This window comes from Pogona vitticeps, chromosome 3 (genome assembly GCF_051106095.1).
Source record: "Pogona vitticeps strain Pit_001003342236 chromosome 3, PviZW2.1, whole genome shotgun sequence".
Classification (NCBI taxonomy): Eukaryota; Metazoa; Chordata; class Lepidosauria; order Squamata; family Agamidae; genus Pogona; species Pogona vitticeps.
Window position 1 is genome coordinate 122,153,301 of NC_135785.1, and position 16,251 is coordinate 122,169,551.

The 16,251-nt window shown below is 41.7% G+C and overlaps 1 long non-coding RNA gene across 1 annotated transcript; it reads right to left on the minus strand.

The window, feature by feature from the left end:
- Nucleotides 1–1,450: 1,450 nt before the first annotated feature.
- Nucleotides 1,451–6,977, minus strand: LOC140705477 (uncharacterized). The gene is made up of 2 exons (XR_012084861.2): nucleotides 5,334–6,977; nucleotides 1,451–2,118 (listed from the first exon to the last, which is right to left on the minus strand). It is a non-coding gene; the product is annotated as an uncharacterized LOC140705477 (long non-coding RNA).
- Nucleotides 6,978–16,251: the final 9,274 nt, after the last annotated feature.

Here is a 16,251-nt window from a genome sequence, read left to right on the forward strand (position 1 = left end):
TTCTTTAATGGCTGGTGTTCTGAGGGGTTTTTAAATAGACTGTTGTGCTCTGTTGTTCTACATGTGTTTTAATATTGATTTTAGTGCATAGCACAGCATAGGCATCCTTCAGTCTCAAGAGACCATGGTAACGTGCTCTGTATCGAGGAGTGTCCTCTCCAGAGCACGAAGCCTGGGTAAAGTAATATGGAGGATAGCCTGTTACCCAAGCAGCAGATCCCCCCTCTCCACGTTGCTGAAATAGTCCAATGGAAAGGCAAGAGCCAATACAACTGGTTCCAGCAACGTCGCAGGAGTTGGCAGAACGACACGAGCTGCCTTCGGGACTCCAGCTCCGGATTTTGCCTCTAGGTTAACTCCTGAAGCCGTTTCCATGAGTGGATATAGCCACAGGGCTATAATACTTCTTTAATTATTTTAAAAATATTTATATACTTACTGTTTTTTCAATATTGTTTAATGATGTGAGCTGCCTTGGGTCCTTTGGGGGGGAGAAAGGTAGGATAGAAATATTTAAAATAAATAAATAAATGTTTGCCAGCCACTGGAGTGCACCAAAGAATTTCAGAAGATAAGTAATCTATGCATTATAGACTGCAGCAAAGCCTTTGATTGAGTGGATCAAGAGAAACGATGGGTTCTGAAAAAAAATGGGTGTGCCTCAGCACTTGATTGTCCTGATATGCAATCTGTACTGTGGACAAGAAGTTACTATTAGGGCAGAATACGGAGAGAGAGAATGGTTTCCTGTAGGCAAAGGTCTTGATCTTCAGTTTTTCTTAGTAACATTAAACAGATAAAATGGTTGTTATGACATCAATCCAAGATCCACCTCATTCAGCATGCTGTTACCAGACATTGCTTGAGCATAATGGTGATAGCCATTTGTTGTACTGGACACCAGCAGCTTATTACAAATACTGTTGCAAGCAAAGGCAGAATTTGAAAATTCTATGAAATTCTGGCTGTCGTATAGTTTATAAGATCTTGGACAGATATATTTCTTTGCTCTTCTGCCCAAGATCTTTTTTTCCTGCCGATGCCATTGGCTGAACCCGGAACATGAGAGAACAATTAAAATCAGAACACACCTTAACTTAGCAAATATGTGAGCAGGTAGGACAAAGACAGTTTTCGGCCAGAATTCTTCTTTCAACACCCCACCCTGCCTGGTTCATTGGCTGTATCTTATGCAGGATTTTGTTTACACTAAAATTGTTTCCCCTGAGCTTTTCCTAGAGACAAGTAACCACTAGGGGAGCAGCATGAGCCTACTCTCGGCGTCTTCCAGATAGTTTTGCAATCCAGTTTCCATCAATCACAGTCAATATGGACTAAGGTGATGATAGCCCAGTGAAATCTGCCAAATAGATCATTGCACCACAAGCCAGCAAAATCTTAAGACCCAACTGAATAAGACAGAGGCAAAGGCATAAAGCCACTCTGTGCATAAAGCAAGAACGGATAATTTATTTAAAACACAACAACAGTGCAAGTGGTAGACAGAAGCTGAGCCTTCCTTCTTCACTACCTAGCAGTTCAATGCTCTGAAATCTTCTTCCAAAGCTAGGTCTCATTCTGGATCTGTATGCATATATGGAGCAGAACCATTAATAAACAGAGCTGTCCCTGTTATATCTAGTTTGGTTCTAAATGGTTTAGGGAGGATATTTAAAAGTCATGGTAGAGTGCTGACTGGACTGCAGCCAAAATTGTCGACGCTCCGGCATCTGCTGTAAGGCGGCACCCAGCAGAGGAAAAGCCTTCTCAGTGATTTTGTCCGTTTGTAGAGCTGGAGACCTCTCAGATTGTTATCTGTTTAGCTGCATCTGACAAATATGTGGGGGGTTTTTTGAAAATCTCCCGGGCTTTGAATATATTTTCCTTTTCCTCTCTTTCTAACATGTTGTTTATGCTAGGAAAATTACAACTTTGCCTGCTTCTCTTTTAACAGTAGATGTCAGTGGGGGGGGCATGCCCTGCACCTGCTATTAACTTAGATATAGAGAGTATTCCCAGAGCCCTCAGAGGCCTTGAGATTATGGCTTCTTTCCTTTTGTTAGCTGCCTTTCCTTTTTCCTCCATTTTCAGCTCCAAGAAGATAGACATGTTTTCCCCCTATAAAGGGAAAAAGCAAAAGCATGTATTGTAAGTAAAAGTGAGGGTTTTTTTTTCAACCAAGAACCATGATTTTTCCCCCAAGGGAGACTGTGCAAATCTCATAATGGTTTGCCCTCTGCCAAGAGGTGAATAACCAAATTCCAAATTCCTCCAGTGGATTATGGGTTTAGTCAAACTTATTTTTCTCCCAGATTAGAGCCAGAGAGGAGACAAAAAGCCACCAGCCAAATTTTCTTCTCTATCAGTCTGCATTTTTTCCATTTTTCTCCCTTTCTCCCCCCCCCCCCCAAATTGGTAACCACACAGAAAACAAAAATGTCTTCGAATCAGACTAGAGGCCTTTCTAGAAAGCTTCTAAGGTTAAATACAGTTAATTTATCCCAGAACAAATATAGCTTGAGAGTTATTTTGGAAGCCTCGGGGGCACATTTTATAGCCAGAGCCAAAAGGAAAAAGAGAAATAAAACAATTGAAACAGGGTGATTGTCTAGCTAGGGCAGTAATATTCAGGAGTCCAACTGATGAGTCCAATCGGCTTATTTTAAAGATTGCCAGATGCAAAAGATTTATCAGTTTAAAATCAGAAGACAGTCTGGATATGGGAAGCTGTAAAGCTTGATTCAAGAAGGACTGTGAGACACATGTGACTGCTTTGATCATTTGAAGCTGACTGGGCCTGACGTTAATGATCAGCAAAAAACTGGGATTCCTTATGGAAACCCTAGGAGAGGAGGTTTGGTACTTTCCCTTCTATCTTGGAGAAGGAAGAAGGGACAAATTTCAGCAATGCATTGTGCCCTTATGGGAGAATGCGTTGAACAAAGGCGTATCCCTATGAAAGCTCCAGATTCCTGTGGCTCAAGTGACTTAATGAATGGAAGGGAATACAAAAGGAACACCGTCCCCCAAAGCCTATCATGCTGCTACAGGTGTGGTGGGAAGAAACAGCTAACCAAAGTGTGTCACTCCCCAGAGGCTGCTTCACCAGTAATAGAGGTAAACATTTTGAATCTAGAGAACACAGGCAGTATTTAAGTACTAGAAAGCATGAAGACTCCATACCATATTGTTTGCATGGCTAGCAATTATAAGAAGTTATATTACTGGATTGTTGATATTACTGGTGCACCAGTGACATTACTCAATCTAGAGAGTTGCATACAGTTCTGTTATAATTCAGGACACTTTATTATTATATGGCCAGAAATGATGATGGAAAAATCCATATAACTAATGGTTCTTCCATGGATATACAAGGAACTGGAAGCAGCACTGCCCTATGAAATTTGTATTACCACAGTAAATGATGTTCTTTGTCTACAAGATTGGAACTGCAATATAAGTTGTTAACTTCACACAATAAATCTTTTACAATAAACTTTCAGAATGGAAAGTGAATGATAAGCAAAGACAATCAATATCCTGGCCAATGAAGGTAATGGTATTTATAAGCCGAGTCTTTCAATTCACCAAGCAAATGCAGTACACTAAAAAGAAAGAGGAAAATAGGCACAGATGTTTGAGACATTGTGACCCAAATATTATCTTTGAACTATTGAACCAGAAACCTGGTACAAGTATCAAAATTACTGTATATCATCTGGGCTCAGAGAATGGAGGCAGCAGCAGAGCAATGGCAGGGAGGGGAGAAAGGGATGGAAGAACAGCAGTCAGTGGCAGCACAGTAAAAAAAATGGGGGGGGGGAATATTGGGTCTGCCACAACAGCAACGACAGGGGGGATAAGACTGGGGCTGGCAGAATGGCCATGGCAATGAGGCAAAAGAAGAAGGGGAAAGGCTACATATACATGAGTCAAATGGGGGTAACCCAAGAGAGGAAGCCTCATATTTTCAAAACCCTGTCTTTCAGGAAGCCAAAATCATTGAGTTGTAAAGTCTCTCTATTGGACTCTACTAAAAGAATCCCCTACCCCCCAATTCTGATTCACCTGAAATATTCATTCCTTCGGAAGCACTGTCTATGCCTACCTAAGAAAACAGGGACGGGATAAATTGGCTTCTGTAACAGAACAGGCTCTGTATTTTGATTGGCTATGTTCTGAAAGAGGGATATAAAATAAAGAACTACAGAAAATATGAAGTCAATATGAGACATCTGGACTACTCTGATTAACAAAGCAAAGTGGACAAAACAGGAGCTATGTTGGATACTTCCACGTAGAAAACATACTACTGTACATTGATTCCCTCCTAGACATAGCAGTGCCAAGGCCTTCACACCCTGACTCCGACAAAGAGCAAGAAGAATATTACATACGTAGAGGGACGGTGCAGTATAGCAAAAGAAAGGGACAGCAATGAAGATGTTGGAAGGTTGTTGGACTGGAAGAGGCATTGATGCTGCACCATGTTCTCAGGCCAAGCCACCCCTCAGACACTCATCATGACCCAACAAAGGTATACCAGCTCCATGGCTCTACTACCTTGCAGACTTGAAGTCACTTACAGAGCCAGCAACCTGGGAAAAGGCTGAACATAGGCCAGCTACTTAACTTACCGGATGAAGAGGGAAAAAGATAGAAGCCCTTCATAAGAATGAACCATGGACCCTGATCAAGCTTCCAGAAGGTAACAGAGACATCAGGTAAAAGTGGGTTTCCTTATGACTCAGAAGGGGAAGTGAATGCTACAAGATGAAACTATTGTCCAAACAGTTACTACAGAAGTATACAGAAGACTTAAATGAAACTTCATTCCTGAAGTTAAGCACAGCACCATAATGCTCCTGACTGTAGCTGCCCCAAGACAGATAAACAAAATAAGCTCCTAGATGTAAAAAACTGCATTCTTACATGGAGATATTGCAGAGGAGCTATACACAGAACAGATACCTGGTTTCATCAACCAGAAGCAATCAGACATAATAAGCACAGTAAAGAGAGGCCGATATAGACTGCAACCAGAAATGAAAAATTGAACAAAATGTTGCTACAGCAAGACTTTGGAATCCTTGACACTACCCTTTCCTTCTTGTTGCTCCCTTTGTTAGCTCCCTTTCCTCCCTCCTCCATTTTCTGCTCTCCAGAGAGAGATGTGTGCAGAGGTAGCTCCACACTATATAAAAGGAAATAATCTCAGCATATATGGTAGGCAAACATTTTTTGTGAGTGACCTTTACCAACAAGTATCCCAACTGATCATTTTTCCTTTTCCAAAGAATGGGCAGATCTCTCCATGTTCTTCTTTATACCTGAAGGATGTGGGTTTTGTAGTACTTGTTTTTCAGAGTTCCACAGATGTTTCATTCTTGGCCTGGGAGCCAGCTCTTGTGTTCTTCAGAGGAGAAGATTCAAGGCTGTCTCTCAAGACTGATAAACACTGAATTCCATTCTAATTGCCTGCCAGCCTGGGAAAAGGAGACCAGATGGTGGAAAGTTACAAGAAGGGCGTGAACTTGTGAACAAAGGGCTACATGCTGATTGGATACTATCACAAAGCAGAAACTTTGATTTAAGTTATAGAAAGGGGGTTAGGTATGTGTGTAAGTTGGAGGAGGAGGTGACAGGTTTAGAGCCTTCCTTGATTGATTAGGAGACTTAGCAATGGTTACTTAGAATAGTGTGGTAATTAAGTAGTAAAATCATTAGTTAATTAGGGTGTGAATGCCTAAAGAAAGTGCCTTGGCCACGAGGGCTATGTTTGCTATTTTTGTTATTTGAGTGTCCTACCTGGTAAGGCTGGTGTGCAAGGTTTAAAGTACACAGCTAAAGTGTATTTAATCCCAAATAAGGGAGGAATTGGAAATCTAGGGTTAGAAACTTGGCCATGGTTGCCCACTCAAGCTTATTTTAGGTCCCACCCAACCCAGCAAATAAAGGATGGTGGAAGAGGGGAACTAGAGTCATGGTCATGGCACCGTCCCCTAGTGGCGTTCACCTAGGTAATGAATATTCATATGCTATTTGCATAGACCAATGGGAGTGCTGGAGGGGCGGAGTCACGAGGTATAAGAGACTCAGGAGGAGGAGTTTAGATAGGGAGATGGAGATGGAGTTTGGAGAGCTGACAGAGAGAAAGGTTTGAAGAGAAAGGAAGATAGTTTGGGACTGAGGCAGAGAAAGAATTTAAGGAATGAAGAGTCAGAGCGTTATCGGTATTAGTTAAGACAGAAGAGGTTAAAGGAAAATACTGAAGCTTTGCGTTCATAAATTTAAGAATGCGCTTAAGAACTATTCCTAAAACAACTTGTAACCAATAAACCTGTTTTTATTTCAAAGTTAAGTACTGAATGGACCTCAGTCTTTCATATGAAACATAGTTGGTAAAGAGATTAACTGGTGGCAGCGAGATAAAGGATGTGTTAGGATACTTGTGTGAGCTCTGTGTTTGGTGAAACAAAGAGGGGGCCACTCACGCTTCTTTTAGGTCTCCCCCACCCTAGCGAATAAAGGATGGTGGATGAGGGGAACTAAAATCATGGTCGTGGCACCTTCCCCTAGTGGAATGACAACTCTAAGGAGGCACATTCCTGGCAGTACCCAAAAGGACATCACCGAATTCCGAATTCCTCCAACAATTTATTTATGTTTTTTCTATGTAATAGCTACCTTTTGTAAACTGTCCTTGAAGAGCTTAAATAAATAAAGTGCAGTATTCTGAAGGGAAAGAACGGCTGACTGCCTGGGATAATGAACAGTAATCTTCCTTTTATAAACGGCTGGCATAATAAACAGGAACTTTATCTTAAGGGAATTGATTCTCAGCCCCTGGTAGCTTATGTTCCATCAGTAATGTTACAAAAAAATGCAGGCCCCATTGTTATAGAAATAAAAATACAACTTTTCTGAGAAACGTAAATCTCCTTGAATGTTGTTGTTACATTTTTCATTCATGGTTAAAAAAAAATTAGTAGTACAGTGGTGCCTCGACTTACAAACCTCCCGACTTACAACCATTTCGAGTTACGACCAGTTCCGGATGCAAAATTTTACTTCGACTTGTGGCCGGAGCTTCGAGTTACAAACAGAAAAAGACAGGAAAAAAGGCGGGAAACTCAAATTGCTAACTGTTGGTAGGTGAAGAGGCTGCTTCTTTGTAGCTCTTTCGCCTCAATGGTTAGAGTGAGTGTGATCGGAGGAGGCTTCGGACTGCCTGGTAAGGTAAGGTGCTGCTTTCTGCTTTTTAAAAACTGTTCTGAGTGGGTTTTGCAGTGTGGTTTTGGGCTGGGGGGGTTGTCTTTCTGTGTTGTGATGGGTCTTGAGGGGTTTGTTTGTTTGTTGATATTTTTCCCCATTTCTGATGGGTCTTGGTGGGGTTTCCTTGCTTTTTGGATTTTTCCCACATTTCTGATGGGTCTTGGGGGATTTGTTTGCTTTTTGGGTCCCCCCCCATTTCCAATGGGTTTGGGGGGGTCTGCTTCCTTTTTGCTTTCCTATGGGTCTTGCATGCTTCACTTGCTTTCTGCTTTGCTTTTTTTGCATTTCCGATGAGTCTTGCAAGCTTCACTTGCTTTTTGCTTTGCTTTTTTTGCATTTCTGATGGATCCTGCATGCTTTCCTGGCTTTTCTTCCCCCCCTTCAGCCAGAATGGATTAATCACATTTCCAATGGGTCTTGCAGTCATTTTTTGGGGGTGATTTTTTTCTTCAGCTGGAACGGATTAATTGCATTTTAATGCATTTCAATGGGAAATGGTGCTTTGACTTATGACCATTTCAAGTTACGACCAAAGTTACAGAACCAATTAAGTTCGTAGGTCAAGGCACCACTGTATTATAGAGATTAAGTGCACACTAAAACACTAACAATTCCATAATTGCTATTATAGTAACTGTAAAAAAGCAATATTATATAAATGAAATGTCAAAATACTATTCTTGGGAATACATTTTATTGTTATGACTAAAACATACATTCTAGTGTTTATAACAATATTTAATAAAACCTCTGGTTTATTAATTTGGAACAATGTGCTTCTGTACTCACGATTCAAAAAGCCAGGAAATGGCTCAATATTGCTACATAATACCATGCCCATATTGCCAGCAGGAAAAAGGATGCCAAACTTTACATAGCAAAGGGCAGCCTGAATGTTGAAAACACCAATAGCAGCAGTTAAGGTGATCTAGAACAGTTTTTGAAAGAAATGCCTCCTTGAGCCACTAAGGAAATTATCATTGCCCCCCTCCCTGCGGCAGCGTGGCAGGAAGGGGACGATGATAACTTCCTCACTGGCACTGGCGCCGGTGGCACCACATCCGCTGCCAGCACCAGCTGCTCTGGGGTATGGGGAGGGGGGCAATGATAACTTACTCAATGACAATTGAAGAGCGGCAGCTCCATCGCCCCCTATCGCCCCCTTCTGTTCCTTCGCCCCGGCGTTTCCCCTTTTCATTCCATCGGCCCCCTGAAAAATGAAACCTATTGCCCAGGTTAAGAACCACTGATCTAGAGCAGGGGTCTCCAAACTATGGTCCGCTGGCCACATCCAGCCTGCCTTGCCTTTTCCATCTGGCCTGGCAGGCAGGCGAGCGGGAGTGTGTGCCTGCACACAGGAGGATGCACAGGTGGGCAGGCAGGTGGGCGCGTGCACATTCCTTTGGCCCTAAAAAATGTGGAAAATATATGATGTGGCCCTCACAGTGAAAAGTTTGGAGACCCCTGGTCTAGAGCAGTGGTTCTTAACCTTTTTGAAAGAAACGCCCCCTTGAGCCATTAAGGAAGTTATCATCGCCCCCCTCCCCACGGTGATGATATTTATTTATTTATTTATTTATTTATTTATTTATTTATTTATTTATTTATTTATGACACTTAAATCCAATGACCCCTGAAAACAAAATTCAATTCCAAGAAAATGAAATGCCCCCAAAATGTAACATTTAATGATTTAGTTGCAAGCGAATTTTAAGACGCAAAAAGAAATATAAAAAGGGCATAAAAACAAACCGCAATGCAGGAACTAAAAATTTCAAGACGAAAACTCTGAAACTAAATTAAGATTGGAGGAAAATATATATTCATGCACATTGTAAAAAGGCTGCAGCCATCTTCACAGGTTTGCCTTGCTCCAGCGCCCCCCTACCGCCCCCTTTCTGCTCCAGCGCCCCCTCACCGCCCCTTTTCGTTCTACCGCCCCCCTGAAAAATGAAATCGCCCCCTGGGGGGCATTATCGCCCAGGTTAAGAACCACTGGTCTAGAGGATAGCCTCTGTGTGGGTTTATTTATCCATGAGTTACACAGAGCGGTTCCTCTCACTACTCAGTCGCACCACCTTTTCTGCTTGGATGGGTCATGTCCAGGAGTTCAGTGCACTAAAGGTTGGGAAATGCCTCCCTCTGAGTCCTTTACTCCTGGGTGTTCAGGGAAAATACACACAAGCAGGCTATTCCTTCTCGCTGCAAGCCAACCCTGCCTAAAACAAAAAATAACCCAAAGTGTTTGAGAATTTCAGAGTGTCCCCAGACACTGGATCTTAGTACCATGATGACATCATAAAATGAGAAATCAATCACAGCTTTTAAAAAATGTGAGCCTGATAATCCAACTCATGATACACTTTTACAATGACAACACAGAACAATGTAATCTGTTGCCATTCTCTCTCAGCTAACCACCTGGTCACTTATTTTACCCTCGAAAATTGGGAAGTTCTGCTTAGTAGACAGTAAAACGCTCCTTTAAACCAGCTGACAGGCTTCAGCTTCCTATAGGAACACTAGTGTCTCACAACTGATCCTGTCATAGCTAATAAAATTATTCATAGTTTAAAACCACTTCGCTTTATGAAGCTCAAGCATGATAAAAATCAAAGATCGGGTGGCTGCAGTTCATATTTTTGTTTTCATGGGGACTGCTTTGATGAGAATTACTCCTGATATGTTTTGAAGTGATCATGAACCCAAGAGCTTAGCAAGCATAACATGACCAAGAGACCACCCTAATAGCAGCCTGGCATAAAACCATTGCCAGCTGATAGGCCATCAGAGGTGCAGGAAGAACTGGCAGGATCAGTGATTGCACTCAGCAATTGTGCGTTGAAAAGCCTATTAACTCAGAGACTGGCATGGCTGAGCACACAGCGATTCTTTTTCTCTGCACCACACCAGCTCATTTGCTATGTTAGCAGAGGAAACAGCAGGAAGCAGCAGCTAAGCTAACTTGTGGATCCTGTCCCTGAATATCATAATGGTTAACAGGACACACATAACCCTTTGGAAGGAAGTCACACCCACATTTCTTATTCAAAGAAAGGCAGTGTTTATTAGAGAAATACACTGGGATAGGGAAGATAGTAAGAATCCTCATTCTAGCTAAGGTGGAAATGCAAGGAGCCATGTCTGTCCCCTACCTCTCAAGAACAAAGAGACCTAGAGAGGATCAGATAGGAAATGTGGGAAGAAAAGACACATATCAGCCACCCTACGACTGTCTAAGTAAAGCGAGGCCAGCATAGGTCAAAGTAGGTGCAAGAAGACAGAAACCTGTAGACAGCCCCCCTCCCCTCCCCATGGAAACACCTGCAACTTCTCTATCTCTTTTATAAACCGGGCCTTCTCGGCAGTGGCTCCTCGCCTCTGGAATAACCTACCTTCGGAGATTTGCGCTGCACCCTCGCTGGGTACTTTTAAGAACCAACTAAAAACGTGGATGTATAGGCAAGCCTTCCCTTCCAGTTAATTCCTGTCCTCTTTCCTTTTTTCTTTCTCTTTATTTGATTTATTTTGTATTTTTCCCATTGCAAAATCATTTAATTAATTAATTGTTATAAATTTTTCTTGAACTTGTTATGTTTTATGTTGTAAGCTGCCTAGAGTGGTCAAAATGACTAGATAGGTGAGGTATAAATACAATTAATAATAATAATAATAATAATAATAATAATAATAATAATAATAATAATAATAATAATAATAATAATAATAATAATAATAATAATAATAATATATTTCTCGGAATTTTAGAAGTAGTCTAAGGACAGCTGCTACTTTCTCAGTGTCACTCAAAATTTATCCTACTTCTCTAACCTCAGACATAAAACAAAAGTTACCAGCTATTCATCCAAGCCTTGCTGGAACAGATGCCTAGAACATTATCAGTGTCCCCCGTGCCTCATTGTTCACTACTGTGCAAAAAATGAACAGGATCCTAGCAACAACAGTAGGCAAAAGGTCCCAAGCCAGAAACTGAAGACTTTGGACAGCCAACTGGAGATCAGGGGGTTTGCCTATCTTCACAGCTGTCTATTTTCTCACCAAATGTCCATGAGAACAACTGCACAGGAAGAAAAATAGCATAAACTGTCTTTGTGGGTTATGTACCACACATGCACTGGAAAAATGGTTTGAAGTTTGAACAAGTAGTGACATGGCCATGTAACAGTGGGAAAGAAGGTCCTTCTTCTAGGACAGATAGCCCCATATCCCACCTTGACTCATATGAATAGAAAGTTGGGATTATCTGAGATTATGTATGACCAGTAAGTAACTTGAATTAATATCTGCAGTTTCCTACCAGTGAATTCAAGATCATATGGATGGTTCTCTTCCTCCACACTCGGCCCTTACAACTGTCAGGGGAGGTAAGGCTGAGGTGGGAGCAGATCACACTGTATGTTTCATGGCTCAATGGCAACTAGATCTGGGATCTCTCAAATTCCAGCCCAACAATCCCAGTAATCCTAAATGAGTGACAATGGGAGTTGCAGTCTGACATTGTCTGTAGGCCCCAAATTGCCCAGTCCTGGTGTGTAGGTTTGCTGCCTACAACAGTTCCAAGGCAGTTGGCAGTAGTCAAATTGGGAGACTGAGTGTGACAGTGGGAAAGAAGTCTGAAACAACTATATTGAAATGCTACCAACAGTGAGAAGATGGGCTTCAATTGGAGTTGCAAAACAAAAACATCTGGAGGATCTAAGCTGTTTCCTATGTCATCCTTGCAATCATAACAGTGGAGATAGGTGGGCAGCATGCAAGTCCATTTACATAATGCAAGGATAGGAAAATGTCACTGTGGGGGACAGCCCATACGTAACTCCTATCAGTCATTGTAGAGCTCTAATGCAGGAGCCTATGACAGGACAGGAGGGGCAGAGTCAACAGAACTGGAACAGTGTCATGAGTTCTGCCAAAGAAGATCTGGAATCTGAGGGGTTAATTACAGGTGAGGAGAATGCGGGGCAATCAGAATCGCAGGCAGCTGAATCACCACCACATTCTCCTCCCCAGTAGCCAGAGTGAGGGAGAAACTTCGGCAAGGACTCATGACACGAAGATCCAAAGCCCGCATGAATGCTTTCCATAGAAACATCTGGTCGACCTGCCCTGAGTTTTAGCAGGATGAGGTGTTTAGATGACTGCTGTTGCTATAAAATCTGCACCCAGAGGCTTGTAAGTTTGTGGAAGCAACAAGTCAAATCTCTGGCTTGCATCCATGCTCCTGACTACCTTGAACCTTGTTCTCTGGACCCTTGGCTTTGGACTGACCCCGGACTACGTTGCGTGATTTGGCTTTGGACCCTGACCTTGGATTATGGTTTGTGATTTGGCTTTGGCATTTTGATATAGGCTCTACATCCTCTGAACTTCTGATATTGGACTGGCTTATTGGACTTTGCTCTTGAAACCCCCGGGAACATGACAGAGAGACAGAGAAAGTTGGTGTGTTAGAGAATATTAAAGAGTTAAAAGGAATTAGAAATACATAGACAGTCAGAATATACTGAGACCTTGATTAAAGAGAATGAATTCAAACAAGTATACATGTAATTATATCCACGTTTATTGAATTAATAATAAAAGAACATCCATGATTTTTCTTCTGTGATTAACCAACCAAACCATAAATAAACCTTGTTATATTTGTCAGCAAGAGTGTGAGATTCATAATTGGGACAGTGAGGGTAATATTCTCTGGTGGCAGCGAAAATGGGAGAAAAGAACAAGTTATGTCCAAAGGTGAACCTGTGAGAGGAAAAACAAACAGGGGACACTGGGGCTGCACGACAAAAGTGGTGGCAGCGGTGTGGGATTCAAAATGAATGAATTCCTGTGAGCCAAAGTGAAGAAAAATCTTCTGAGTCTGAGGGCCATGGTAGCCAAAGGCTTTGGAAGAAGGTATAGGGAACTCTAGAGCTCTTAGTGAACAGCTTGGAAAGGAACTCCACCTCACAGACCTTTAGGAAAGGCTAAGGCAGGGAAAAGACTCTGAAGAGAAGTCTGGGTTTAAAAGTTTAGCTCACACTTAGAAAGGAAGGACCTAGGGGCTAGCTTTAGATCCCAAAGCTCTGAGAAAAGGGACCACTGAGGGGATCTAAGTGGAAGCCAGGGTCAACAGAAATAGCTGAGGTGACTGAAAATAACTGAGGCTTAAAGAAGAGAAATATTTCTAAAACAGCTGAGTGTCTGGAGGCAAAAAGAAACAGGGTATCAGGACACAGGAACAGCGAGGCTAGGTGCCCAAAGAAATAAAGGAGTCCTCTGGAGCTGCCAGTGGAGAGCTACAGGGTCTCAATCTCTCTAAAACAAACACACACACACACACACACACACACACACACACACACACACACACACACACACACACACACACACACACACACACACACTGCTGTTTTGCTAAAGCTTCTGTTCCCTTCTGTTTCTTCTTTTCTTCTCATTCCCCTTATACCCAAGCTTTTTTGCTTCAAGCTAATGACCTCAATATTTTGCTGTTCAATGTTTATATTCCACCCGTAGCTCCTTCGCCCCAGGCTCTGTGGGAAGACCTTGAGGATTTGGTGTTGAAATATTCCAATACTATACCCCCGTCTTCCTTACTGATCTTAGGAGATTTAAATTCTAGAATAGGCCCATCCAATTCTGCCTTAGCCTTGCATATGAATTGGAACTTAGAAGATCTGACTCTTCCTTGTTTTCTTACTTCAAGGATTTCCAAGGACCATTCCTTTAATAGCTATACTGTACTCCATTTCATGTTGATCTGTGTACCACTTTGAATGTATTTATCCTCAATGGTTCTTTGGGCAATGAGATCCCCGGTGAATTTACTTATTTTTCAGTGAGAGGTTCGAGTGTCATTGATTATGTTCTTGCCTCTCCAGACCTATTACCCCAGATAACTAAATTTTTCGTAGATACCCGCACTGAGAGCGATCACCTTCCTATTTTCCTATCTCTTTCCCTCCCCTTCTCACAGGCTCATCTCTTACCTTCCCCTCATAGATCTCTCTACCCTTTCAAATGCTCACCAACCAGAAACCAAGTCTTTTACTGATAATTTAAATTCAGCTTCTTCTCCCCTTCTAGCTATTTCTGCGTATAATTCTATAATTGACTCATTAGTTCAATTTTTCTGCAGTTCATGTGACTCTTGGTTTGATTCAGATTGTTGGTGCCTAAAAAAAAACAAATCAGGACACTATTCCAACTAATTCATCAACAACCCACGCCATCACTTTTAAAATCGTATTTTCATTCGTGTAGGGTAGGTTGTGCCTTGTTAGATGAGAAAAGACATTGCTGGGGGGGCAATGTGTAGCCTGCATAATTAATTTGTAAACCGCCCAGAGAGTGCTTGAAGCACTATGGGGCGGTATATAAGCAGCACGCTTTTGCTTTGCTTTGCCCAGCAAAAATGGTCCCAATTTCATCAAGCAATCTTATCACACGACCAAAAGTCGTTTTGGTCTTTGGTGTCTCGGGCTAATTCTCCATCTTTTAAACCATCCAATTCTATTTCCTCTGTTACGTGGGCTGATTATTTTACTAAAAATTTCTCCATCCCAACCTCATGTTCTTCTTCAGTAAACATATCACAAGACATTCCTGAGTGGTCCCCAGTCACCCCCGAAGAGATCCTCCAACTAATTATGTCACTTAAGCCAGGTAAAGCTCCTGGACCCGATCTCATTTTTAATGAGATTTTGACCATAAACCCTCACTGGTGGGCAGAGCCCTTAGCTACTCTTTTTACCTTGATAAATAACTCTGGCTGTTTTCCAAACTCCTCGTTATCATCCATACTTATACCTATTCATAAAAAAGACGATCTCTCTTAACCCTCAAATTATCGCCCAATAAGTTTATTATCCAATATTGGAAAATTATATTCTAAATATCTCTTGAAAAAACTCTCCACATGGGCCGCTGATGAGGATCTTCCTGGAAAGGAACAGATAGGCTTTCGCGCCAGAGCATCCACTCTGGATCGTATCCTTTTGCTGACTTTTTTGCTGAAAAATATGCAATCCACAACAAAACCACACTTTTTGTTGCCTTTGTGGACCTCCGAGGGGCATTTGATTCTGTAAATAGAGATCGGCTATGGAAAAAACTTTCCAATTGGAATATTGATCCACGCCTGCTATTCTTGCTCCGCCAATTGCATTCCCATAATTCCTGCCAGGTTCATTTACCTGATTCCAACACTCTTACCGAAAAAATTCCGATTTTCAAAGGTGTCCGCCAAGGTTGCATTTTGGTCCCTCTATTATTTAACTTATTTTTAGCCAATCTTCCTGCTCTTCTTTCCCCTTGCAGTCAGTCAGCTCCAGTCCTTAACAGTGTTCCCTTATCTATACTCCTGTACACCGAAGATACAGTGCTGATGTCTCGTACTAGATCAGGTCTACGTCGCACTTTACTTAAATTTCAGGATTTCTATGATCTTAATGATCTATCCATTAACCCTAATACAATCCAAATTTTGTTTTTCCCCCGCTCTTGGTCCCCTACCCCTTGGACAATAGGATCTTCTTCCTACCGTCAAGTACACTCTTATAAGAATTTGGGTCTTCTTATTCATCACAAACTCAGCTGGACATTTCATTAAAAAGCTGCCATCTCTTCAATTTCTCCCCAATTAAAAGCTATTTCTAAGTTTCATTATTCTTCCGAAAACCAATATATTCCAGCAGCTATTCAGATTTTTCAGTCTAAGATTCTTTCTCACTTGCTGTACGGTGTGCCTATATGAATACACTCAGTTAATTTGGATATTGATCAAGTCACAGCAATGTTTTTTCACAGAATATTAGGAGTTCCCAACTTAATTTGGCTTTCTACTATTTCTTTAGAATTGGGCATTCACCTACCTTCCCCAACTGCCTGGTTACTCACATTTAAATTTTGGCTCTGTCTTTTTTTAAATTTGCATTCTGGATCCCTGAT